Raw genomic sequence first — 26886 nt, 5'->3', positions numbered from 1 at the left:
CCACAAGATTCCCCGAAGGACACGGTCGAACGCCTTCTCCAAGTCCACAAAACACATGTAGACTGGTTGGGCGAACTCCCATGCACCCTCAAGGACCCTGCTAAGGGTATAGAGCTGGTCCAGTGTTCCACGACCAGGACGAAAACCACAGTGTGGAATCATTCATGACAATAGTAAATATTTAGTTTAAATATTGCTGATAGCAGCCAAAAAGACAAAAACAAAGAACTGGGGGAAAGTGGAAACACCATTGAGGAGCCAGTGGACTGCAATAGTGGAAGACATATTTGTAATGGTTTGTAATGTAACAGGTTGAAACTACAAGAAGCACAAATGGACAAAAAATGCACAACCTATATGGAAACATAATAGATGTAAAAGGTTTTGTTCCCAGGCAATGTGTTAAATATGTTATGTGTTCTGTATTAAAGTAAACAATGAAAACTTAAAACAGAATAAGTAACAAAAAAAAATTGACAATAGAAAAACATATTACATCATGTAAGTTTACTTATATGATTTCACAAACCGCATGCTATGTGAGATGTCATGTCATCTTCTAGGCGTCCTCTGGGTTGCTTCAGGGTCGTAATATGTTCACACCAGATGGCGGTTGCATTTAAATTATATTGTTAATGACCAGGCAAAAGGATCAAATCTCAAATCAAAGATCGAAATTAAGCATTAAGACCTGCAGTGTGAACTAAGCCTTTCTGTCTTCTCTACAACTACAGTTACCTTCGGTTAAATAGCTTCTTGAGTTCATGTTAACAACATTTAGCTTGCTTTAGCATGTTTTGAACATTGTTTCATTATTTCTCATGATAGTAACTCAGTATAAAAGACTCAAGTACATAAAACTGTACCAAAAAACCCACATAACTAAACACTTGTACAGCCACAGGGTAGATGTAATCTTACCTTTGAAAAAATAAAACGTTTGCTACAAAGACAAGTGTACTTCAAATGCTGTCTTTGTAAGCTCTCCCCAGGTAGGGAAGCAGACTCTTCCATTGGATTTCCAGACAGATTTGTCCCTCTAGGGAACATGTCTCCACTGCCTCTAGAGTCCAGTGGCATCATGCTTTACACCACTGCATCCGATGCATTGCATTGCACTTGGTGATGTATGGCTTGGATACAGCTGCTCAGCCATGGAAACCCATTCCATGAAGTTCTCTATGCATTGTTCTTGAGCTAATCTGATTTTTTGAGCTAATCTGGTTTTACATGGCCTACCACTTCAAGGTTGAGTTGTTATCATTCCCAATCCACTGTTATAATACCACTAACAGTTGACTGTAAAATATTTAGTAGCGAGGAATTTTCATGACTGGACTTATTGCACAGGTTGCATTCTATCACAGTACCATGCTGGAATTCACTGAGCTCCTGAGAGGACCCATTCTTTCACTCAAGGATATGCACAGATAGACACTAGGTGGTGCTGCCCTTTTCCCTCTGAACCAAAAAAGTATCCTGAAACTTACTGTATACTTTTCTAACTCTCACTGCCAATTTACATGCACACACAAGAAAAATACCTTTGTCTTTGAAGTTATCTTTCAGTCAATACAAAAAACTGATTATTCAATTAAAACAGATGAGAACAGTTTAATGAATTTGAAACAGAAAAGCAGAAGCATATGTATAAATACTTTTTGACTACATCATAACTTCCTACATTTGCTGATGCCAAAGAAGGACACCTATATGTGTTAGTGGGTCCTGTCCTGTGGGAGACAGGGACATGAGCACCCAGGAGAAAAAGCAACAACAACTTAATACAAGGATGAATTTTTGGTGGATTTTATGAAAACTAATAAAACAAGAAAATGATTATAGATTGATTAAAAGCTGTAACACTGACTCAAAACCAGCCTTTGAGCTGAACTTTGAGTCCAATTTGAAACTTATTTGTCTTTACTTTTACAGTGTTCACTGTGTATTTGTCTTCACTGGCTTCACTCCTATCTGCAAACACGCACACACACACACACACACACACACAACACACACATTACACCATCTTCTCACTGTCTCTACACACAAATACACACACATACGCACACTTTCCACTGTTTCTGTCATCTCTCTCACTCCCCCCCTCCTCCTTCCCTCTTTCTCTATCTTAGTTAGTAGTTCTTACATCGGCCGTTTTAGCGGGCCTCTGGTACTATTTAGAAATTGGGTACTGTTTAGTTTAGCTTTATCTTCCTGTACACTTAGTTTAGTTATGTATATTTAGATTAGACATGATTGATGTTTTTTTTCTTTTTTTGTGTTTCATTGTGTTTATATTCCATTTAGATTATACATGATTCTTTTAGAATATACATGATTGATGTGTTTTCCTGTATTTAATGTTTAGATATGTTTAGTTTATCTGATTTAGATTATTTAACTATCTCAGCTCATGCTTAGATATGTCTGTTTTCGTGATTTTGTTTAGATTACCCTATTCTTCTTTTGTGTTTCATTCTGTATTGGACTCTGTTGTTGTTTCTGTTGTAAAGCGCTTTGGATCGCCTTGTTGCTGAAAAGTGCTATATAAATAAATCTCACTTCACTTCACTTCACTACATCATTCTTTACTTTGATCACAAAATAACATCTGCACCATATAACTGTTGTATATGTTGTAACTAACCTATCCTGACAAATCTACAAGATGTCACATTAAATGAGTCATCTTCAGAAACCTTAGTAACCAGTGACTGTTCTATAGTTTAAATTAACTATAACCAGAAAAAGTCTGATAAATGGTGATGGCGATATAAAACATAGCAGGAATATTTTTATATGAGATCGATATCAATTGACTGGCTCTGTTTAGACAAGGCAAGTGAAGTTTTAACTTTTGCTTCTGAGGTTTATGAGATAAAACCAAGGTTTTTTTTTGTTACCTGGATGGTTAGCCTGCCACAGGTCATAAGGGCAGCGCAGAGGAGGGAAGAGAAGTTGCACCATCGAGCACGCCTCTGAGGCCCGGTGTTCTGACGATCTGTGCTTCCTCGTCAGATTTTCCTACCGTAGCACGACTAAACAGCTATGTCAAACGGTCGGTGCTACCCGTCAAAAACTGCTACCGTCATGTTTACAAACCGAAAACTATAGCGGTCTGTGTTAATGTTAAATATCATCATCGGATAACATTCTTTGAAGTGGAAACTTAAAAGTTAGGCTTAGCATAGCATTGGAACAATTTATATCCACGATGAAAACCTTTCTAAAACCACAAAAATCACTTCCTTCATCTGAATATCCTACCCGTTTAAAATGAAAAGCTATCGCAGATGTATGCACTAATCCTTTTATTAGAATATCCTACCTTTATAAAATTTAGCAGTATTGTTCATGTTGTACTTAAATCCTTAATCGGCATATCCCACTTGTAAGCAGGGTAGCGCATTCCGTTGCATCAAAACCCTTCATTTTAATAATCTACCTTTATAAAATATAGCGGTAACATTTGTTGATGCACTTAATCCTTTCATCAGAATACCCAGCTTTAATAAAATACTTAGGTAGCACATCTTGTTGTACCAAATCCCTTTATTTGAGTTTCCTACCTTTTATGAAATGCAGCGGTAGCACATGTTGGTGTCCTAAAACCCTTCATCAGAATATCCTACCTGTTAAATATAAGTCTGTAGCACAAATAGATGCAAAACCGTTTATTAAAATATCCTGCCATTATGAAATTCAGAAGTAGAACACATAGATGCACCTAATCTCTTCATAACAATGCCCTACCTTAAAAACACAATAAGGTAGGGTATTCTGTTGCACCAAGTGTCTTCATTTGAGTATTCTACCTTCATAAAATATAGTGGTAGCACACGTCAGTGTCCTAAAACCCTTTATAAGAATATCTAACTTGAAGAAAGACAGAATGATACAGTATCAGACAAGCTTTTATTATACATACATGAAAATAGACATCTATAAATACAAGTTACTGCTTTGCACATGAATAATTAGTTTGGGACTCTTTTTGATATTTTCTTATTGTTGGCTTTGTTTTTAACCAGCTTATAAAGCACTTTGGTTAACCTTGTTGTTTTTAAATGTGCTATAGAAATAAAATTGATACTGACATTGACTTCACCAATATTCACTCAATTCTACCTGCCCACTTTGAAATTAGACCTTTATGCTGCTGCTTGATTGTAATTCTTCAGTATCACCGCCACATAATTAATTTACTTGATTCATAAACTTGAACAGTGGTTCGCAGGCAGCGCTGTTGTTAGCTGCTGGTTCCTTGCTGCTTATATTAAAGCTTACCTACTTTTCTCATCATCTGCACCTTTTTTATTCAACTAAACCAGTGGTGTCCAATCCTGGTCCTGAAAGGGCCACTATCCTGCATGTTTTAGATGTTTCTCAGCTGTGACACACCTGATGTGAAAGAATGAGTGAATTACAGGCTTCTGCAGAACTTTAAGACCTGCTGAAGAGCAGGGAAGCATCTAAAACATGCAGGATAGAATCGCTCTTCAAGACCAAGAAGGGAGACAAGGGCAACCCGTGGAAGAATCTCTGCCGTTTTCTGATCTAAGTAAATACTGGCAAGGTACTGAGGGCACACATCAACATAACCCTGCAGCAAGTTTATTAGTTTTTGCATGCATGCAACATTCTTGCAATTGTTTGCATTTTTTGCTTCAGTTATCTGTAACCAACTGGTTCTCTTCCCTCCATTTTAATTGTCAAAAAATCTTTCAAAAAGATGTTGGTTTTTGTTTGTTTTTCCAAACCTCTTCTTCTTTTTGAACCAGTTAGCTACCTCATTGTCAGTAGATTTATCTCTGAAGTTTTTACTGTCTCCTGCTTGTTCTAATTTTTCACATACCTGACTTCGATGGTAACTGCTCTTCTATCTTATCAGCATTTGTTCTGTTTTGGTAAAAAATGTCACAAAACCCTCTAATTACAATACTTTAATGGTTTCACTACATAAAAGTAAAGCTACTAAGGGTAAAGTAGAAATAATTTAATTAGCCAAATATCACAACTATTACATGATGCAAGGAGATAATTAGCAATATTGAATTCTTAAACATTAACAATTACAGCTTATTCTTCAAATGTCACTAAACATTAAAATATATTAGGATTTTCAAAGACCTTCTGCGATTAGAGAATTTGAATGATTTTCCTAAACCAGATGGCATGTTGGGCACTCAATTTTTGTTTTGCAAAACTTGTGGTGACCTCAGTAAGTTCAACTGACTACCAACTATAGTGTTCAAACCCAGACATACATTAATCTGCACCATCCAAACTCAGAAATGCAGTCAACTATAACACCCAGAACCATCCAAACCTAGACATTCTGCCAAAGATATAGCCTTATTCCAGGCAGACGGACACTATACTGTCCAAACCCAGACATGAAGACAACTATACCACTGAAACACGGACATTCAGCAAACTATACTCTCAAATCCATGCAGACAGCCAACTAGAATGGCAAAACCCAGTCATGCAGCAAACTGTACCGCTGAAAATAGACATACAACTACACTAGTTAAAACCAGGGTGACAAAAACTATATTGCCAAAATCGCAGCAAGCCAGCTATTCCATCCAACTACAAACATACAGTCAACTCTACTATCTAAATTCAGACATAGAGCTGACTGAAGCGTGCAAACCTATACATACAGCCAACTATGGTATACTGTCCAAACCCAGACAGACAGCCAATTATACCTTCTAAACCCAGATATATGGTCAATGGTTGGGAATGGTGTAGAAACAATTGTTGAATCAGAGATCAAGTGCAACAGAAAGGTGGTTCTTCCTGCTTTTAATTCTGATAACCAATTGGCAAATGCGTTCAACATGTTTTATCTTAGGTTTGACACTTGTGATTTTAGCAAGGAGATTTTAACTCTGAAAAACAAACTTCTCTGCTCTGGTTATATCCCCTTTGATGTTCTCTCTGTGGCTGAATCTTTTAAACATTCTAATGTTGGAAATAGCCTGGGTCCAGATAATATAAGTGGTCACCTGCTCTCCTCTTGTGCCTATCTTCTATCACATCTTCCAGATGCCATTAAACCAACAGAAGGTGCCAAGTGCTGGAAGCAGTCCATAGTGTTACCTGTGGCTAAGATTAGCCACCCTAAAGTTCTTAAAGATTTTAGACCTGTTGCACTGACTTCCCTTGTCATGAAATCTATTGAAAAATTGATAAAGAGAGATCTTCTTACTAAGACTGAACACCTACTTGACCCTTTACAGTTTGCCTAAAGGGCCAGTCGTGGAGTTGAGGATGCCACTGCCATGTTATTAAACTGCAGTTTTAAACACCTTGAAGGTAATAAAACCATGCTAAGCTAAATTAACCCCCTTTCCAAACAGTGGCAGCTCTCAATGAACAAACTGGCCATCATCTCCCATTGGACTAAACCTATTCATTTTGTGGTTTTTGGGAATCATTGTGAAGTGGATGAGTGTTTATTTCATCTCTCCAGCCTTCATTGATTCCTAGGTTTCTCTGGTTAGAAAGACACAACACTATGATAAACTAGTCAGAAAAATCAATATCAAGTAGGAGTACTTATAGCATAGCACTTTTAGTTTATCTAATTCTTTACATTCAGCTTAAAATCCTCCTACTCCATATATTCCTGACACATCAGTGTCAATGAGGGGTTCAGTTTTCTCAATCCTTTCCTCAAGACTTTAGCAGAGGGGCTACCAACATCAATATAAATGGCTCAAATTTTTACAGGAAGCTTGTAGAGATGTAGAAATCAGTTAAATGCATCTCTTCTTTGTCTTACTGCTGTTTTCCAATGCTTTGTTTAAAGGTACACTTGTGTTGATAACAAGACAGTCATTAGTCAAATGAAGGTAACATGCAAAGCATCAGAGGGTGGTATTACTGCTGTGCTCCTTGACAGAACAATCTACAAGCTACTGTTCGCAGGAACACTGAGATCCTCAGCAGGTCAGTATCACACAGCATCTGAAATATACATAAGCTAGACTATTGTTTTAATATTGTATTTGCTAAAACTATCAAACCAGCTGTACAAATTTTAACATGCTGACTCCAATCAGTTATTTTATTACATCTTTATTGTCTGCTCAAGAAAATGGCAGAACAATAATATTTTTGCACATCTGTAGACAGGTGCACGTGTTCATTTTGTTTATACCATTAGCAAAACATCTCCTGAATCCCTTTATGGGTTTAATGATACCAAGTAACCATCGGGTTGACATCTAAAACTAATTAACTTTTGAAGTCAACTCAATTCAAGATGTCATTGCACCAAAATAAAATCAGATTTGTCAAGTTCAGACTGTCAGATTTGGGACACTTTTGCCTTCAGTATGAATGTAGCCATACTATAAAATTCTAGCATGGAAGGTGGTGGGCAATATGCATACCTTAAATAAATGCTTGGCCTTTAATTACATTTAAGTCATTTAATTGCATTCAACATTTATATATTGTTTCAATCTTTTCAAGCAATTTCTACACCTATAAAATAAACTGATGACTTTGTAAAAACATGACAACAGAAAATCTGATAAATGTCTTGTGTGTTTATAAGGTGTTTTTTCTGTTTTCAGGACTTTTAGGTTGATGATCCTCAAAAAGATGAAAAACATATCCAGCAGTACCTCAGAATATGATTCATTTACATTTTACATGGTCACTGGTTTAGTGGATCAAACAGCTGGGTTTCCACTCAACTGCTGGACACTGTGGCTGATAGTCTCTGGGAAGTAGCATCTAATGGAAACAGAAGTTTTAACTCTGAACCTGGTGACGATGGAAAATCTGTGTGCCTTGGGCTTTTTTCTTTATCTGCTTCAGCATTTTGAGTTTTTGACATTTTTTCATCATGTGGTGCCTTTCTACCAAGCTGTGGCTGTGATGGGAAGAGTCTTGTTCCAGTGTCATGTGTGTGTGGATCGCTACCTAGCAGTGGTTCATCCACTGGTGTTCATCAGGTAACAGAAACATGAAACCAGGACAAACAGAATGAGAACATCAGCTCAAAGCTCAGGATTCTCTTCAGGGTGACAAATACATTACTGGTAAAAGTAAATAGATTTTTCAAGTCAAGACATGATAAGATTCAAGGCCTAGCATTCCTTGAAAGAATGCATATGCTGAAAATGCTCGGCCATATCTCAGCCTTCTCTTTGGGACCACCAACAGAAACTGATCTGCTGACCTGAGGGGAGGTGAGGGAATGTAGGGCTGGAGCAGGTCGGACAGATGCTGTGGGGCGACTGCATCATCCTGCAGACTGTCAGGATGTACAATAATTTGTCAAGGAAGTGAGCAGTTCAGCGACAGACAGACCCAGGAGACGACGATAACGGTAAGTGACTTTATTTACAGTGACAGGAGAGACAGGTGGGAACAGGGACCCAGATCTGGAAGAAAGGACGGCAGGCAAGTTTCGAAAAGACGCAGGTGTTGGTGCAGGCAGTTTGCTGGCTAGGTATTCTGAGGGAGATTTGGCTTACTGAGTGGAGGTGGAGGTTCAGCATGGAAGGAGATCGGTATATACAGGCGGAGGAGGTCCAGGTGGATGGGTTCCAGAAGGTAGAGGTGAGTGAGATTTTTCCACAGGCGCAGGGACAGCAAACAGACTGGTGACGCAGGATTCAGATCTGACTGGATACCAGGAAAAAGAGGTAACTCTGAAGAGGCACAAAAACAACAGCACATTAACAAAAGCTTTGAGACTAGGAGTCAAAACAGAGGCAGGGGCTGAGCAAACTTTACCACAGGGCAAATAATGCTCCAGCGCTGGTCTGATCTTCACCAAGGCCTTATGTACCAGTCTGGCTGATTAAGCAGATCCCCTGCAGGTGTGGAGGGAGTGACTCCGCCCACCAGGAAGTAAACTTTGCAGATCACCACACAGACATTGAAAAACAAATAAAAGAACTTAATTTTAAAGTTCTTTTATTTGTTTTTGAATGTCTGCATGGTCTGGTGATGGACAGACTAACAGATGAGGTCAGGCAGGAATCCCTGTGGACTATGATGTTTGCAGAGGACATTCTGATCTGTGGTGAGAACAGGGAACAGGTGGAAGAGAACTTGGAGAGGTGGAGGTATGCACTTGAAGACAGAATGAAAGCCAGCCTTAGTAAGACAGAGTACCTGTGTGTGAATGAGAGGGAGGCAGGTGGAACAATGAGGCTACAAGGAGGTCAGAGGACACAAAGGTTCAGGACTTCAAGTACTTAGGGTCAACTGTCCAGGAAAACAGGGAGTGTGGTAAAGAGGTGAAGAAGAGAGTCCAGGCTGGAAGGAGTGGATGGAGAAAAGTTTCAGGAGTGATTTGTAACAAAAAGGTGGCAGCAAAGGTCAAAGGAAAGGTTTACAAGACTGGTGAGAGCAGCTATGTTGTATGGTTTGGAGACAGTGGCACTGACAAAAAGACAGGAGACAGAACAGGAAGTGTCAGAGCTGAAGATGTTGAGGTTCTCCTTGGCAGTGACAAGGATGGACAGGATTAGGAATGAGGTCATCAGAGGAACAGCACAGGTTGAACGACTGAGAGATAATGTTAGAGAGGCAGCTGCCAAGAAAAAGACAAAGAGGAGATATATGGATGCAGTTAAAGAGGACATGGAGGTAACTGGAGTGAGGACAGAGGATACAGAAGACAGAGTTAGATGGAAGAAGATGACTTGTGGTGATCCCTGAAAGGGAACAGCCAAAAGAAAAAGAAAAAGAAGAAGAAGAAGAACATCAATCCAGAAACAAACTGGAAGCCAATGTAGCTAAAACAGGAGTGACGTGTTCTTGTTTTTTGATACCAGTTAAAAAATGGGCAGCAGCATTCTAAACCAGCTGGAACCAAGCAAGTGACAACTGGCTCAGCTCGACATAAAGTGCATTGCAGTAATGTAAATGAGTTGACATAAAAGCATAGACTTAAACTCTCAAAGTGATGCTGTGATAAAAAAACTGATTTGACCTGAGTGTCGAGCTTAAGGTCACTGTCCAGCTTCACACCCAGAATTGTCGCTGTGTGAGTTAGGTGTTGTGTTAAAAAACCCAGATCAGCACAGATTTTGGAAGCATCACTGGGCCCAAACAATACGACCTCAGTCTTTTGTTCAATGAGATGTAAAAAGTTTACTGACATCCATGCCATGATTTCTCCAATGCAGTACAGTAGTTGGTTCACAGAGTCGTGATTATCTTCTTTTAGCAGCATATAAATTTAGCTGTCATCGGCATAAAAGTGGATGGCAATATCATAAGGCTCAGCTGCTATCAAACCATATTTTAATTCAGTATCCAAATAATTGACTGAGTTAAAGCTATTTCTGTGTAGGCTTAGGTTGATAAGTTCTGGCAGCCATCTGGAATCTGCCTATTTTAAAAAGGTAATGAGTTGTAGCTCTCCAGCCAATAATTACTTCCTGAAAGTTTCTGAAAATTTGTCCAGTGATTTATAAGATATTTTACTAACAGACAAACAGAGTACTCTGTGTACGCCGGTTTCCTCCCACAGACCAAAAACATGCATGTTAGGTTAATTGGTAACTCTAAAATTGACCCTAGCTGTGAGTGAGAGTGTGAATGGTTTGTCTGTATGTGGCCCTGTGATGGACTTGCAACCTGTCCAGGGTGTCCCCCGCCTCTCGCACAGTGACTGCTGGAGATAGACTCCAGCTCCCTATGACCCGGAATGGAGAAGCGGGTAAAGAAAATGAATGGATGGATGGACAAACAGAGTATAATCCATCTTCTACCGCTTATCTGTGGTCAGGTCATAGAGGCAACAGGTACAGGAGAGATATCTAGACATCCCTTTCCCCAGCAACACTCTACAACTTGTCCTGGGGGATTTCAAAGTGTCCCCAGGCCATAGAGTATACATAATCCCTCCAGCAAGTTCTGAGTCTGGCCTGAGGTCTCTTCCCAGTGGGACATGCCCAGAAAACCTCCAAAGGGAGGCATTCTAATCAGATGCCCGAACCACCTCAACAGACTCCTTTTGATGTAAAGGTGAAGCGGCTCTAATCCAAGCTCCCCCCAAATGACGGAAATCCTTACCTTATCTCTACGGCTACGAAGGAAGCTCATTTCAGCCGCTTGTATCTGGGATCTCATTCTGTTGGTCATGATCAAAACCTTATGGCCATAGGTGAGGGTTGAAATGTAGATGGACCAGTGAATTGAGAGTTTTGCCTTTCAACTCATCTCTTTCTTTCCCACAACTGATTAAAGTAACACTGTTATTACTGCAGAAGAGGCCCTGATCTGTCAATCTATCTCCCAATCCATCCTACCATCACTTGTAAACAAGACTCCCAAATACTTGAACTCTTCCATGAGAGGCAGAGACTCATTCCTGACTCGAAAAGAGTATTCCACTCGTTTCCGGTTGAGAACCATAGCCTTGGGTTTATAGGAGCTGACTCTCATCCCAATCGCTTTGCAATCAGCTGAGAACCATCCCAGTGCCTCGGTCATGGCCTGAAGATGCCAGAAGAACCACATCACCTGGACTGCTGCTATCCCTGCAAATGTTGAAGCTGTGTATTTTCAGCTTCCCTATCTTATTTGGCCAAGACTTAAAATACCAACAGAGTTATGATTTCTTTACAGTAACAACCCTCCTCTCTGTGTACAGACTGTATATATTACGATCCTCAGTACAGCAGAGCAGATGGACTAGCTCTCCCATCTGTGTCTCTAATTGGCTCCTTGTGCTTAACTTTTAACCAATCGTTCTTCATAAGTCATGTGTCACCTGTTTCCCTATAATTGACCCATTCAGAAGCAGTGTAGAGGGAAGCATGACTTCCTGTTTATAACTGATGTCCTGTGGCTAATTTAGTGTATAAAATCTGTCTGTAGCTTCCAATTAGTGACACTGAGACTTGAGTACTGGCAGATTAATGAGAAGTGGCACAAAAGGGACAGTACACTAAGGATGAAAATTTAGAAGTACCGGTACTGAGAACCATGAGTACTGGCCCACTTCAAGCACTGTCCCACATGGCTCATATTCTAATTATTATTGCCACTAATTTTTCTGACTGTATTGTTTTCTTCTGATTGCGTAGGTGTTGGACTGACCAACTGCTTCAGACCAATGCACATTATCTTAGTTTACATCTGTGTGTTTGTTCTGCTCTTTCCCTCGCGGCTCACTGAACTCTTCTGCAGTGTGTCCATTCTAAGGATCCTTCAAAAGCCTGGTCCTAGAGACAAAGATGCTCAGCAGAGAAGGGAAGGAAACCAGCAGAAGAAGAGAGCTGCTAAGATCATTTGGATGATGTTGTTCATGCTAGTTCTAAATGCTCTTCCATTCATTGTTCTACCTTTGCTTAAAGAAGGCAGTAATCTACTTCTCTATGATGTAGCATTAACATTTTCCACCCTTGGGAGTTCTGTGCAGGCCATTTTTTTCCTCAGCAGGTTTGGAAGGTTGCCATGTAAGCTCTAACCCTGAGACGTATCTATAATGGTACCAGAAACTGGCTGTGTTGGAGAGAAGGTTTCAGACCCATCTCACTGTTTTCTGTATAACTTTACTTCCAGTCAAACAGCTGACAAGAAGGCATTATTTATATCAGTACAATATGCTTCTCTTTCTTTAGTTATAAATACACAGATCAGCCGTTCAGCCACAACATTAAGTTCACCCGACTAATATTGAACAAAACTGCCCTGACTTCACTAGATCTCTGAGAATCTGCTGTGGTATCAGGCTCCAAGTCATCTGTAGCAGATTACATGCTGAAAGTTAAGGGAGGAGGGCTTGGGGGGGACATAGGTAGTGAGTATTTTCTGGCTCCTAAGGCCCCAACTACAGTGGCCAACAAGTGCAAACGCACAGCTAACAGCTAAACGCACTCCAAACAGATGAATGATGCAAACTACAAAAAAAAAAAAAAAAAATGCTACAAAAACACCAAGTAAGAAAAGCTGCAAACTCCACAAAACAGAGGTGCACTAGATCATTAGGGGGACTCAAGGTTGAATGTTATATGTGGATTCAGCTTTGTCTTCCTGCTGTTTGACTCAGTACTGGTAGTGAAATGTCAATCAGCTCACCTCCGTTTGCTCCCTTCTCCTAAACACAGTGGTTTACTTGGGGACCATCAACAAATTAAAGACCCAATGACACTTGAAAAACAAAAATTAAATAGTACCCATGTCATGTAAACTTGTGGCCAAGAGTTAACATCGAACTGTTTCAATAGAGTGCAGAAAAAGGACACACCTAATTGTATCTGATTTCCCTTACAAAAAAATCCCACGAAATTCACATGTGATCACATGTGATTCCCATTTTCCACATGTGGTTCACATAATCCACAAAAAAATCACATATTTCCACATGTGATTCCCATTTTCCACATGTGGTTCACATAATCCACAAAAAAATCACATATTTCCACATGTGATTCCCATTTTCCACATGTGGAAATGTGGGAATCACATGTGATTTGCATGTGATTCTCATGTGATCACATGTGAAAGTCACGTGATTTTCATTGGATTTTTTTGTAAGGGTTTAAAGCAGTTTTATATATTTTTTATTAACATTTTTATGAAAAAAAAGTTTTTATCTACATAGCTTCCATGTCTTGAGAGCAGGTGATGAAAAATTTATGAATTGTTTCATTTGGTGGGTGTGTCTTATTACTCTAATCTAATAAAACAACTCAACAATAACTTTTCATCACCTGGTCTCAAGACATGGAAGGTATTGAGAAAAAATACATTTTTGCATTTGTTTTTTTTGTAGTTTGTATTTTTCAAGTGTTTGCAGCGCATTTTGCTATTTCGGGCATGTTTTACTGTGCGTGTACAGCTGTGGGCCTCCGTACCCAAAACTAACGTGGCAGCTCATGAAGCAGACATTTCAAACCAGTGTGTTGAGGTGTGGTTAGCTCACATGATCATTAATATTCAAAAGTCTTGAGTCATGTTTGAAGCAGTGCTTTGGCCCTTACACAAACCACCTGACTGGTTTGGTTTGTCATGTTAATAATTTTGCAGGAATGAACAAGTTTGTCACAAATTAGGTTATCCCCACTAAACTAGAGAAATTTCAATGGTTATTCCTATTTAGAGGCATTCGTTTCAATGTTTTCTTGCAGATTATGTTGGTTTAGTTGCTGTTAGTAGTCTTTAGATTGTGTACTTTGTACAAAATAAAATAAATAAAACAGTGTACATAGATCAATATGTATATAGATAGATAGATAGATAGATAGATAGATAGATAGATAGATAGATAGATAGATAGATAGATAGATAGATAGATAGATAGATAGATAGATAGATAGATAGAGTTGATGAAGGACAAACCTCTTTCAATTGCACTTCATCTTATTGACCAATAGGTGTCCTACTTGAGCATCATGTCATGGAAGCTTCCAGTAGTGAAGCACTGAAGCTTCAACAAAGACTTGATCAGTTATCGCTAGGTATAGGTTTGACACACTTGTTTTTTACATCCCTCCAACACTCACCAGGTTTAAGACCATTTCCCTGAAGTTTAAAAATCAGGCTACTTTTTAGCACTATATGGTCCCACTTCATTTCAGGCTACATCAGTTTTTCCATCGGTTTAGATATTCACTCCTCACCTGCATCAATGATCCTTGGTTACCCATGACCCTGTACCTAGTTTTTCTTTCTTAAATCAGTTTTAGTAATTCCTGAAGACAGAAAAGTTTGCTAAATACTTGGATTTAATACTGTAAATATAAATCAACATTTTAAATTTACATTGTTACTGATAATACAATACACTGACTTACTGTACATTAAAAAATGCCAATTAGTAAAAAGTCTTCTATCTAATAAAAACCCAGCAGATTGCATTGAATCTTCACTTTGATCCATTCCCCATTATGATCAAACACTGAGACGACAGTGGAAATGAACAACTCTCTTTTAACAGACAAAAAAAAAACCTCTAACAAAAACCAGAACCAGGCTAAAAGTGAACTTTCATCTGTTTCAACCAGCTGGGGTTTGAGAGGACGGGAAAGACACACAAACAAGCACAAAATGATTGTTTCAAGTGCAGTTTCTATGGGAAGAAAAACAAAGAAAAACACAGCTTAATGACAGCAATATTTGCATGTATAAATTTAGATAACAGAGCAAGTAAATACAGCAGCAGAGTGAGGAAAAAGTGGTCAGTTTTTCCTCCAGCAGTCTAAGTCTAAAGCAGCACAACTAAGGGATAGCTCAGGAAACCCAAGCCAACCATGACTATAGGATTTATCAAAAAAAGAAAAAAACTCTTAAACAGTCCTAAAAAGCACACATAGTGTCAGCCTCACTAACAGAAACTGGAAGTTGGTTCTACAAGAAAGAAGACTGATAATTATCATTGTCAGTAACTTGTGTTTTTATGTTTTTCTTCCCATAGAAACTACACTTGGATCAGTCCTTCTGTGTTTGTCTGTGTCCCTTTTCTGTCCTCTTAAACTCCAGCCAGGACCAGCAGCCATCTGCCACTAGTGCTGAGCCTGGTTCTGGTTCTGCTGGAGGTTTCTTCTTGTTAAAAGGGAGTTATTTCTTTCCAACCTCACCAACATGCTGCTAGAGGTTGTGACAAAGTAAAAATTTGACACAATTTGCTAGATACTTAGATACACAACATTTTACTAACTGACATTTTGTAATATACTGATTCTGACTGTATTGTATTATTATTGGACTGAACTGACTGTTTGTAATTTATGTTTTCTGTTTTAAAATAAAGAGACTCAAACCTTTTTTTAGGGGCAAGATTCTCTAAGTATGTTATTTACAAATTTGATTTATAAGAGAATGTTTTATTTTGAACTGAAAAATAAAATAATGAAACCAGTAATGTAAAAACAAATAGAAGAAAAATACAAAAAAACCCCGAAAAACAAATGTACTTATGAACAAAGTCCAAGATAGACGCAAAAAGCCTAAATAAGGGAGTTGCAGCTTATAAACGCTTATAAATAAGCTTATAACCTTTTTTCACAAATCATCCTTACTTTTTATAAACAAAAGAAATTTACAAAAATCAAAATGATCAGAGAATCAGAGAGAGAGGAGGAGGAGAAAGATGTGGCTTGTTTGAATGAGACATGCCTACAGAACAGAGTTGCACCTGTTGAGCAGGTTGGATTGGATCCATTTACCAGTTAAAGAGTAAGAAGGGAGTGGTCAAGAACAGATTGAACAAAGGAGCAAAGAATGCAGCAGCTGACGTTCAGACTGGTAAATTGGCTAATCTGAAGAGAGACAGAAAGGACACTAGGTAGTTTTAACATTTTGGACATATACTTCACATTTTTCCTGACAAAGACTGAAATAATCTGCGTTTCCTAACCTTTGGAGTCGTCGGAAAAAGGTAAGGACAGAAAGGCAATGGGATTATCTCAGTCAGTGAGTTGAATATATATATATATATATATATATGTGTGTGTGTGTGTGTGTGTGTGTGTGTGTGTGAGAGTCAACATCATCTCTTCCTCATATGGTCCACAGACTGCATGAGTTCAAACAAATGATAGTCTTAGATGTCTATAAATAATTGCTAAGTGCTGGAGAAATGATGGTCCTTTCTTGGTTCAGGTTTAGTCTAACTGCTAACATAATGGGAAGTTAGTTTAAAGGAGAGCAGCAGCTTTTTCATGTTTGTTCAAACAGGTTTAACCACACAGAATGCAACTCAAAACAAGGGATGTTGAACAGTGTTGTGTAATCCAGGGTTAGCTGGCGTGCAAAGTATGATACCAGCAGTTGTCATGATAGAAATCTGGAAAAAAAGCTTGAGACACAAACCAAATGGAAGTTATGTTTTTTTTTATTAGATTAATTTGAAGAAAATCTGACTAGTAACTGTAAAAGATAATCCTCACAGTAATGTATTTTAGTTAAGTAAAGAATTATTTCTTACATTTACTGTGGGAAACATCACTTTAACACTTGGAACAATCAAGTTAGAATACTATAGTAAAAACAAAGGGATAATCAGCCATGCAAAGTAGTCTCAACACAGGAAAACTGGACTTTCTTGATTCTTGAAGATGTCCCACCTCCTGAAGGTTTACCTCAGTTCAAACACACTGATAGGTGTTTGCATCTGTACACACTTGTAATTCACCTGATGGGAAAGTTTTACTTCTTTTTTATCTGATCAGGAGGAGGTCAATATGTTAGCTTTATAAGAATTTGGTGCCAACAGGTAACATTACACAGTAACCAAACAAAAGTTTATTTTGGTCTGTCCTGCTTCACTGACAGTCTTATTGCAGTCAGTCTCAATGATAAACATTTGTTCCAGTAAACTGGAATAAATGTTCGCACTATGCCACTCTCAAAGATTTTTTTTTGCTTTTAAGTTCAGCAATATTATATTTTCTTACTTACTATTTTATTGTTACACACACACACACACACACACACACACACACACACACACACACACAGATAGATAGATTTATCCTCCACAAAATAAGGTGATAGGAATATATTAAAAGAAGTGTAAAGGGATGCTCATCAGGACGCGTTCTTTCAAATTCTCTTAACAAATTTCTTTTTGTCTTCACTATTCTTTAAGTATAGAGCTATTCAACCATACCTGGATCTCCATTTAAGCAGCTCGAACCATCCAATGTTGTAGGGAACAAATCAACCTGTCTGTAAGTGGTGAATGAAGACATTTGACTGACCTGTAAAAAGACTTGTAATTCTGGGAAACCAAAAAGTCAAACCACCAGAACTCACCGTTTAACTTTTTTCAGTTCTGCTGGATAACAGTTCTTAGGTAGGAATATAACGCTCAGATTGCATCTGGTCCCTCAGGTTTGAGCCCAGTCCTCAGGTTAGATCACAACCTTCAGGTTGGATTCCAGTCCTTAGATTGGGTCCCAGCCCTCAGAGTGGATCCCATTTCATAGGATGAATCCTAGCCATCAGGTTGGATCCCTGTCTTCATGATTCATCCCAGTCATCAGCTTGAATCTTGGTCTTCTGATTAGATAACAATCCTCAAGTTGGATCCAGTCCTCCATTTGTATTGCAGTACACAGATTGGATCCCAGTCTTCAAAGTGGATCCCAACCCTCAGATTAGATCTCAATTCTCAGGATAGATTCCAGTCCTCAGGATCTCTTTCACCAAAGAGAAACTGGTGCTACTTGTAACACAATTGTTTAACTGGCTGTATTTTTAGATTAGAATGGGGGGAGGGGAAGAAAAATTGGGACATTGTCCCACACATTGGCTTCTTCCACTCTTCTACACCAGCTTGTTTCATGAAGATTATTCTAATAATTTTAATGGTAATTAATACATTCGGACAACATCATGCAAATCTGAAACATTATCTGGGTGACATCACAATGACATAAGCACATTTTTTCTCAGACATAACAAAGCTCCATCACGCAAACTAAGGATACTATACCTGCTCTGCAAAGTTGTTTAATATGCTAAAAGTTGTTTTTATTTCCTTTGTTAGAAAAAATATTTGTGTGTTTTGGGTATTCTACTCTTGTGTTGTAATTAGTAAAAGCTAGTATCAGTCTCTAATCTCTGGTCAACACTCCAATGAATGAATGAAATGAATCTTTACTGTCATTGCACCAGTAGTACTATTCATGACATAAAGAATACCAATAAAACAGACACAACAAAGACAATAAAAACGTCTGTTTAAAAGCCTGGAGATCAGTTAAAAGCTGTGTGATTTTAAGAAGTCAATTGGCTAATTTAATTCTAAAGCCATTCTCATTCAAAGAAAATAAATGACTGCTTATAGAGTTACACTTAAAAAGCTAAATTAAAAACAAAAAGTTGAATTGCAATGGAAAACATTAATTCTTAAATTTCCATTTTTATTTTCACAGACGGTATAAACACAAGACATTTCATGCTATAATTTGTCAGCTTTAACCCGGTTGTTTATATACATCCATTCCTGCATTTCAGGCTACAGCCCTGTCCAGTAAAGCCTGTTTCAGTTTCTGTTTCTTTCGCTTTGTAATCTTTCCTTTCCACTCCTAACACTTCAAAATATTCTGATGATAAGGATCCTGAGTAATGAGGAGATTAAGAAGTTTTTTTTTGTCTCATTCTTCCTGCAAATAAGTCTTAAGGTGTCCCATAATTTTAGTTTCTAAGTTATCTAACATTTTCTGTTTGGCACAGGTCAGGACTGCAGGCAGACCAGTCCAGAACATGTCTCCTTTTCTTTCTCAGCCTTTAGAATGTGAACAAAATAGTGGTTTTACGTTGTCTTGGTGAAAAATAATCAGATATCCCTGCAAAGCTGTGGCATTGAAGGCAGAAGATGTTGCCATAGAATCTCTGCGGGACTTTTCTGCATTAATGCTACAATCAGAACCCTGATCCAAGCTCAGATCGATACAGAACTAGGTTATTAGACTTGTTGCTGACAACAGTCTGGATGAACTTTTTCCTCTTTAGCCCATTTCTACCAACAAAGATCTGTCTGAGCACATATTTTAATAGTTCTAACGTTCTAACACCTAACTGACCTGTGGCCTGTTGCTATATTTAACATGATGGCATCATGGTCATCAGACTATATACTAACCAAACCTGAATATCCTGATCTTGCAAAGTTCCTCATTTGTGCTGTGTCATTGTGTGAATTAGTGTGGGTGTGTTGAAGTGTGAAAAGGAAACAATCAGATCAAATGTCATTCAACCTGAACACAGACTGCCAGCAGTGGTGGCTGCCTGGTTTTTACTGAGGAAGTTTCACAGATAGGATTTGTTTGAGGAAAGTCTTGAACTTAGGGTTGAAGAGAAAAATATTATTTTGTATGCCTTATTCATAATCTGAAGTATTTGAAATTATGCCACGCTAAAAATTGGACATATAGACTCAGATTTTATGTATCAAAACAAAAGATAATCTGGTACTTGCCATAAATAAAAATGAGATAAATACAAACTGAAATGTACACACATCGACCCATGGCAGCCATTACACAGTGTCTTTATTTATTCAACTACAACAAAACCAAAATGCTCTCTCCATCCTAACTGCTTTCATAGGATTTAGGAGGGTATGTAGCAGCAAGGGGCTGCTGATAAAACATATTGGTTAACTGATGATAACCAATATGAGATCCTCTATATGGTCATGTGGATGATGACCTTGCTATGCTCTCCACAATTTACAAGACCAATTAGAACATGGCTAGATCATTAGAAACCTGGAATATCTTCTTCAGGTGTGAAGGCAGTTATAGGCTCTTTCACAAACAGTTCTGCAAAATGGCCACAAAGACCAGTCTGTCTTTATGCTGTTTTGGACTGTTCATAAATCCCCACTGGAGCTAGCCATATCCCTAAGAGACATGAGATTTCAGAAATTAAACAAGCATCATGGAACCAAAAGAGGACTGGAACAGAACTCAGCTGTGTTCACATGGAGCACAACACATTTAATATGTGTGACAGATGTCTCCCTCATATCATTTTTAAAACATGACAAATTAACTCAGTTTAGTGTTGCTTTGTGGTCAACTATTTTTTTTAACTAAATGTAAAGTTGCTGTGCATCATCATAGATCTTCCCTTGATAATAAAACTGTTGGTTGTTTAATCCTGCAGCAGGCTGGTCCTACAGACCATATGTCATCACGTTATCACATTAATAAGCCGCAAAGCTGACTTACCTTTTCTCATGTTGACCATTTTCGACTCTGTTACTATCTTGCTTCGCGGCACAAATGTTGGCTTTTTTACGACTATTCTTTACTCATGTGAGCTGCATGGCATTGAACCAATAAAAAAAAGATAAATAAAAAGAACCTTTATTAATATCATTAAAATGAAGACTAAAATAGGATGCATTTTTTTATCAAAGTGGAAAAAAAAACCTATTGATCTGAGATGGAGCACAGGTCATTAGATTCCTGTTCATAAGTCCTGTGTTGTTGTAGAAATGCTAGTACAATGCTATCACAGGCATCACATCTGCACTAGGTTGTTTCCATGACTATGTCATGATCTGCAGAATATAGGAGGTTTCTGGGCCTCCATCATCACTTTCAGACCCTACTCCGGATATTTAAAATATGTAGAATTTCTGCTGCTGCATTTGCATCTCCCGTCCACATACAAGTGGGGATTTTTAAAAACCTTTTTGTGGTGTGTGTAGACAGAAACAGTAACATAGGAGCCTAGTTTTGTGCATGTGCCCTGGAATGTGCTGTGTACTGAAAACTTTAGCCGAGCTAAACATCTTATTTTCTCTGTATTTTTTATTACACTGATGTGAATGTTTTTGCCACCTAGTGGCACAGCATGGGTATTTCAACATTTATGTTAGAATGTGTGGGCCAAGAAAAAAAAGTAAACAAAGAAAAAAATACCTATTTAAAAACATATCTGGAGTAGCGTAGATGGTAGCCTCAGCCTTACCATGGAGGAGAAAATACCATCAGTAGCATGAGAGGATGCAGGTGGAGGAACCTCAACCTTATTCTTCTGCATCCAGCAGGCCTGACCATGATGAAAACAAGTACTTCTTGCATTTGAATAATAAAGACACATGAAGGATGACTGAGTGTAGTATTTATTGAACAGTGTGGATTGGTTGTTTCAGCTATATGGTAAGAGTGTTGCGTGAACTTATTGGTTACAGCAAGATGCAAGGCATGCAGCCATAGCTTGGCACGAGAGAGGGGGTACTGTAGTGTCAAGCCTTCTCCCTCAAATCCAACACCTAAGCTATAACAGGTTATAGGTACTCTATGTTAAAGGTAAGTTATAACATTTTTCAGAAAGAACCAAAACATTACCATTTTGCCAATAGACAATAAATTATATAAGAGTTAGGTTATCTTTGTGGCAGCACCTATTACAAGATCCTGAAGAGGGACCCAAGTAGCACCTACAAAAAGGTTACAAATTACCTGAAAAATCTTGGAAAAGACAAAGTAATTAATCAGCCATTCTACTACAAAATACCAGGGGATGTCACTCCATGTTTATATGGTCTTACCAAATTCATAAAGAAGAAACACCACTAAGACACATCAACAGCAGCATAAACTCATTGGCATATAATATTCCAAAACATGTTTTCAGCATTTTAGGTCCTCTGGAGGGAAACATTCCATGTCCCATCCCATCACATTCCAAAGATTTTGCAAACAAAGTCCAACACTTAAGGCTAGCTCCAGCATAAGCCCTTGTATCTTTTTATACACTTCACTTTTCACTTGTATCCACCAGAGACAGTGGAGACCATCACAAAACAATTTCAGCATAATGATGATCTAAGGGTAGTATCTCACTGGGATGAGGCTGTTTGAGGTGACCCCAAGTTCTGTGAAAGTTAGAAAATAAGTGGATTTTTTTTTGTGTGCACTACTTGCAAAACTGCATTTTTGAATTTGCACATTATTTTGTTTACCTCTGCTCTCACATCATTCTCCCTTCATCCCGCTTTGTACTCACTTAGGCAGCCAACCCCACATCTATGGTGCTGGAGTTCATGTTTGAAATTAAGATAGACAGATTTTCAATAAATAATAATGATCAATGATGTGGTTTTTAGATCTGAATGTTTTTGGTCCAAGGAGAAGTCTCACACAGGTGTCAAAATACATTTCTAGTAGTGTTGAAAAGGGATAGAGATGGCCAGTACACAATTAAGATAGGTTGGAGACCCCCACAATAACTCCAAATATATTGAAAAATGTTGCACAAATTTTCTAAACATGTTAAAAACCTAAGTGTCAAAACTGCACGCCTCTGCAACTCATGCAAGAAAACACAACCTCTGCGAATGTCATGTTCATGACTGCAAAGTTCACCAACTAGTCGCAGCCTAGTGAGATACTATCTTCAACAATAGCACCAATTTCACCCTGACAAGATCTGTACCCTGCTGGACCTCTGTCTTTCCATAGATTATTTCAAATATAATGACAGTTTTTACATACAAAAGAATTGTTGTGCTAAAATAACTCCAGTGTCACTGACTGTGGTCAATTTCTACATGAAAGAAGTGAAAAAGAGAGTACTGAACTACTACAAGGTAGCAACCTCAAACTATTGGTTCAGATATGTGGGAATTACCTGGGTCAAAATCCAAGCAAAGGAAGTAGAAGACCAACCCACACAGACCAGTAACTTGTGTTTGATTCTCACCACCAACTGGAACACAAACGTTCTGTCATTTGAACTTTACATCATTGGGCTGAGCATCTCCCCACAAGGACATACAGAAAGGAAAAGGAACACAAACATAAAAAACTCCCCAAACTTGTGACACCCTAATAAGCATTTGTCAAATCACCTCGAAAATCAGAAAAACACCCCACTAAGCAGAACAGGAAGGAAAAGAAGAATATCCCATATTTTGATGGAGTATCTGAGAATTTAAGTAGAATTTTGTCCAAAATCAACATCATCATCAACATTTCAAACCAAACCAGACACTCAGACAGAAGCTGGTTCAAAGACCCTAACAACCCTCAGTATGGGGTGGAAGGAGATGATTAATGATCTACGAGCTGAAATTATCATCAAACTTGAATCGTAACACAAGGTGACACAGTTTCAAACCAGGAATACAATTCTGTGCCATGCTGGAGGGGCTTACCCCCACTACACAAAAGGTAGTGATGGAGAAACCTAACCTTTCTGAACCACTGTATCAGTATGAAGCCATTGTTTTGAAATGGTTCGGTATTTCTGAAGTTAGGTTTGGCACCATCTGCTGGCCAACCTTCAACACTGCTGTTGCATGAAACACAGGCACTGTTATGTACTGTATTACAAAGGTTCTGTGTGCATCTTGTAAAATTTGACTGTATTTTCTTTTAAAGACATTATTAATAGTTACTTGCCATGGCTGTGCTAATGATAAATTTGGGGTCTAGAACCCGGTTACCCTTCACATCACCAGGCCAGACCCAATCTGTTCTTTAGATTATTTTATCTTTTCATATAGGACAGCTTATCTACACATTTCCTCAGGTCATTTTGAAGCATGATCAATGAAAAATGACAGGTTTTGGTTTTGTTTTAATGTGGGGAGAGATAGCATTCATCTTTGTTCTGATGCTTCTGCTAGGAGAGAAGGACGGGGTGCTCTGTTTTGAATTTTTGGGGCTGTTTGTTGATTTTGTTTCAAGGGGAATTGGGTTGGGACCTACCCCATATCTCAAGATCTTTGCAGGTTTTGTGTATAATGCAATGATGTATCTGAAACTTTTGGCCTTTTTTCTTGTTCTTCTCTAGTTTATTTTATCACATGTTCAAACTTTTCTCTATTTAAGACTCAGCAGAAGAAGTCACCACCTAATGGGAGTGGAGACACTGGGTTTACCATTTTGAATTGTAAGGGCCTAAATAATTCACTCAAATGCAGTAAAGTTTTGCACTATCTACGCCATCTTGATGCTCGTATAATGTACTTGCAGAAGACCCATTTAAGGTATGTAGGATGCACTAGATTGAAGAAAAGCTGGGTTGGACAGATGTATCTTCCATCTTTTTTCCAGCAAATCAAAAGGTTTTGCCATTCTTATACATAGAGAAATTCTCTTTGTTCATGGAAAAATAATATCTGATTATGCTGGCAGGTTTATGATTGTTCTGGGGCACATTTATGACATGAAATTGTTTCTTCTGAATGTAAATGCTCTCAGTTGGGACAATAACTTGTTTTAGATGGGTTTTCTCAATGGTGCTGGATTTGATTAATTATGATTATAGGAGGGGATTTTAGCTGTCGGGTGGACTCTTTCTTAACTCTTTCTTCTCCATTTCTGATCTTTAATCAAGGTCAGCCAACATGATTGAAGCCTTTATGAAAGAGTTTAATGTTGTATACTCTTAGCACTTTTTAAATCCAGATAAGAGACAATACTCACAATTCTCACACATTTACCATACCTACTCTTGCACAGAGTTGTTTGTTGTTGTTGATAGCAGGCTGTTTTTGTCAATTTCAGACTGTAAATATGATTGTATTGTATTGTAATCTATCTACATTTGGCTTCCTGATGTGACCTTGAAGGCCAAAGTCTTATCAATTCTCCCAGGAATTTATGTCAACAGAAGCTCGTTGCCCTCTTGCCTGTGAACCTCTGTGAACGTGATTCATGGACTTTTCTGCAAACACACACACACAAATGCATCACACCGCCTCCTACCGTCTGGAAACATAAACACACATTCTCATACTCATACTCTGCCTTGTGCTGAAAAGTGCTATATAAATAAATGTACCTACCTACCTACCTAATCTCAAACTATGCTTCAGTCTTAATTTATTTCAAGAAATTTGTGAATGGAAGACCACCATGGTGTTATGACACACATCTACTCCAACTTTGTCATTTTTTTCCTCTAAACAAATAGATTTTTTCTTCAAGGCTAACAAGACTCCAGAGGTTACAGCCTCCATATTTTGGGAAGTAAAGATGGCTTTTATAAGGGGGAGCTTATTTTTTATAGGGGCCAACAGAAACAAACTGAGAATAGCCAAACTGAGTCCACTGTATTTTTAGATTATTTGTACACAGCTTCAAAACAGCCAGATATGTGAAAAGAACAAAGGTCTTTGCAAACTAAATATGATTTTATAACATCACAGCTCACCACTGAACTTTTACTCAATTTAAAAGTCAAATTTAATGAACAAGGGGATAAAACATGTAAATTGTCATCAACTATGACAAATATCTACACACTGGCTGGTGCCCTAGGATGAAAGTGGTACAGGAGAAACACCAGTCTCATTGGAAATTATTAAAACTTTTATGGAACTTTTTAAGCAGTTGTAGTCATTTTGATTGCTCTCATGTTTCTGCAGACCTGATCTCCTTCCTCAGTGGCATTAACACTGTTGGTCTAAATGAGAATCTGGCCAAGGAACAGGACCACCCTGTCCTGGTAACAGAGCTTCAGATTGTAGTCAGATCTTTACAAGAAGACTGCTTTACCTTTTTTTTTTTTCAGGTCAGTTCAGACAGCTTCCCAACCAAATTCAGCAAAACCTTTTTAGACCAGCTGGTCCCATTACTTTACTGAGTCTTTCAATAAAGAGATACTCCCCCAAACTTTGAACCAGCTGTTTATCTCATTGCTCTTCAGAAAGGGTACAGACCTATTATTATTATTATTATTATTATTATTATTATTATTATTATTATTATTATTATTATTATTATATTATTATTATTATTATTATTATTATTATTATTATTATTATTATTATTATTATTATTATTATTATTATTATGTTGTTGTTGTTGTTGTTGTTCATATCATCTCATCGACTTGATGAAACTTGACTTCAAATGTTCATCAAGTTTTTAGCTAGGCACTTAGAAGCCATTTTGCCCTCAATTATATCGCTAGATCAAATTGGGTTTATCTGCACTAGGCACTCATTTCCTAATCTCTAGAAAGTTTTAATGTGCTTTACAACCTCTCCACAACTACTCTACCTGAGGCTTTAATTGGATGCAAAGAAAGCTAGCAATGTGGGATTATCTGTTTTCTATTTTGGAAAAGTGTGGATTTGGGGAAAAAATTATCTCATGGGTAAGGTTATTATAAACAGCCCCTTAGGCAGCTGTCAGAACAAATGGCCCAAACTGAATATTTTTACTTACATTGCTCTAGTAGGCAGGCATGCCTATTAAGTCCTATTTTATTGTCCTGTGTAATAGAGCTTTTGTCTAATCCCAATATATCCAGGAAACCTAGAAAAGGTGTAGAACTGAAGGTGGTCCTGTATGCAGATGATGTTCTGCTACTCCTGTCTGACCAGTCATGCTCTATCTCCACTGGCTTTTCAGTCCAAGATGCATTCAGTAAAATTTCTGAGTATAAATTTAATCTAATCGTTGCAGA

General features: G+C 38.1%; 1 protein-coding gene across 1 annotated transcript in view; it reads left to right on the top strand.

Moving 5' to 3' along the window:
- Window positions 1–16189: 16189 nt before the first annotated feature.
- Window positions 16190–26886, top strand: part of LOC108247506 (E3 ubiquitin-protein ligase TRIM21-like) — a 36634-nt gene continuing 25937 nt past the window's right edge. The window contains exon 1 of the mRNA XM_017435674.3: window positions 16190–16375. The gene's annotated coding sequence lies outside the window, so the exon portion shown is untranslated. The remainder of the gene's footprint in view (window positions 16376–26886) is intronic.

Source organism: Kryptolebias marmoratus, linkage group LG6, assembly GCF_001649575.2.
Source record: "Kryptolebias marmoratus isolate JLee-2015 linkage group LG6, ASM164957v2, whole genome shotgun sequence".
Classification (NCBI taxonomy): Eukaryota; Metazoa; Chordata; class Actinopteri; order Cyprinodontiformes; family Rivulidae; genus Kryptolebias; species Kryptolebias marmoratus.
Note: the sequence above shows the minus strand (reverse complement) of the source record. Positions and strands in the feature narration are given on the sequence as shown.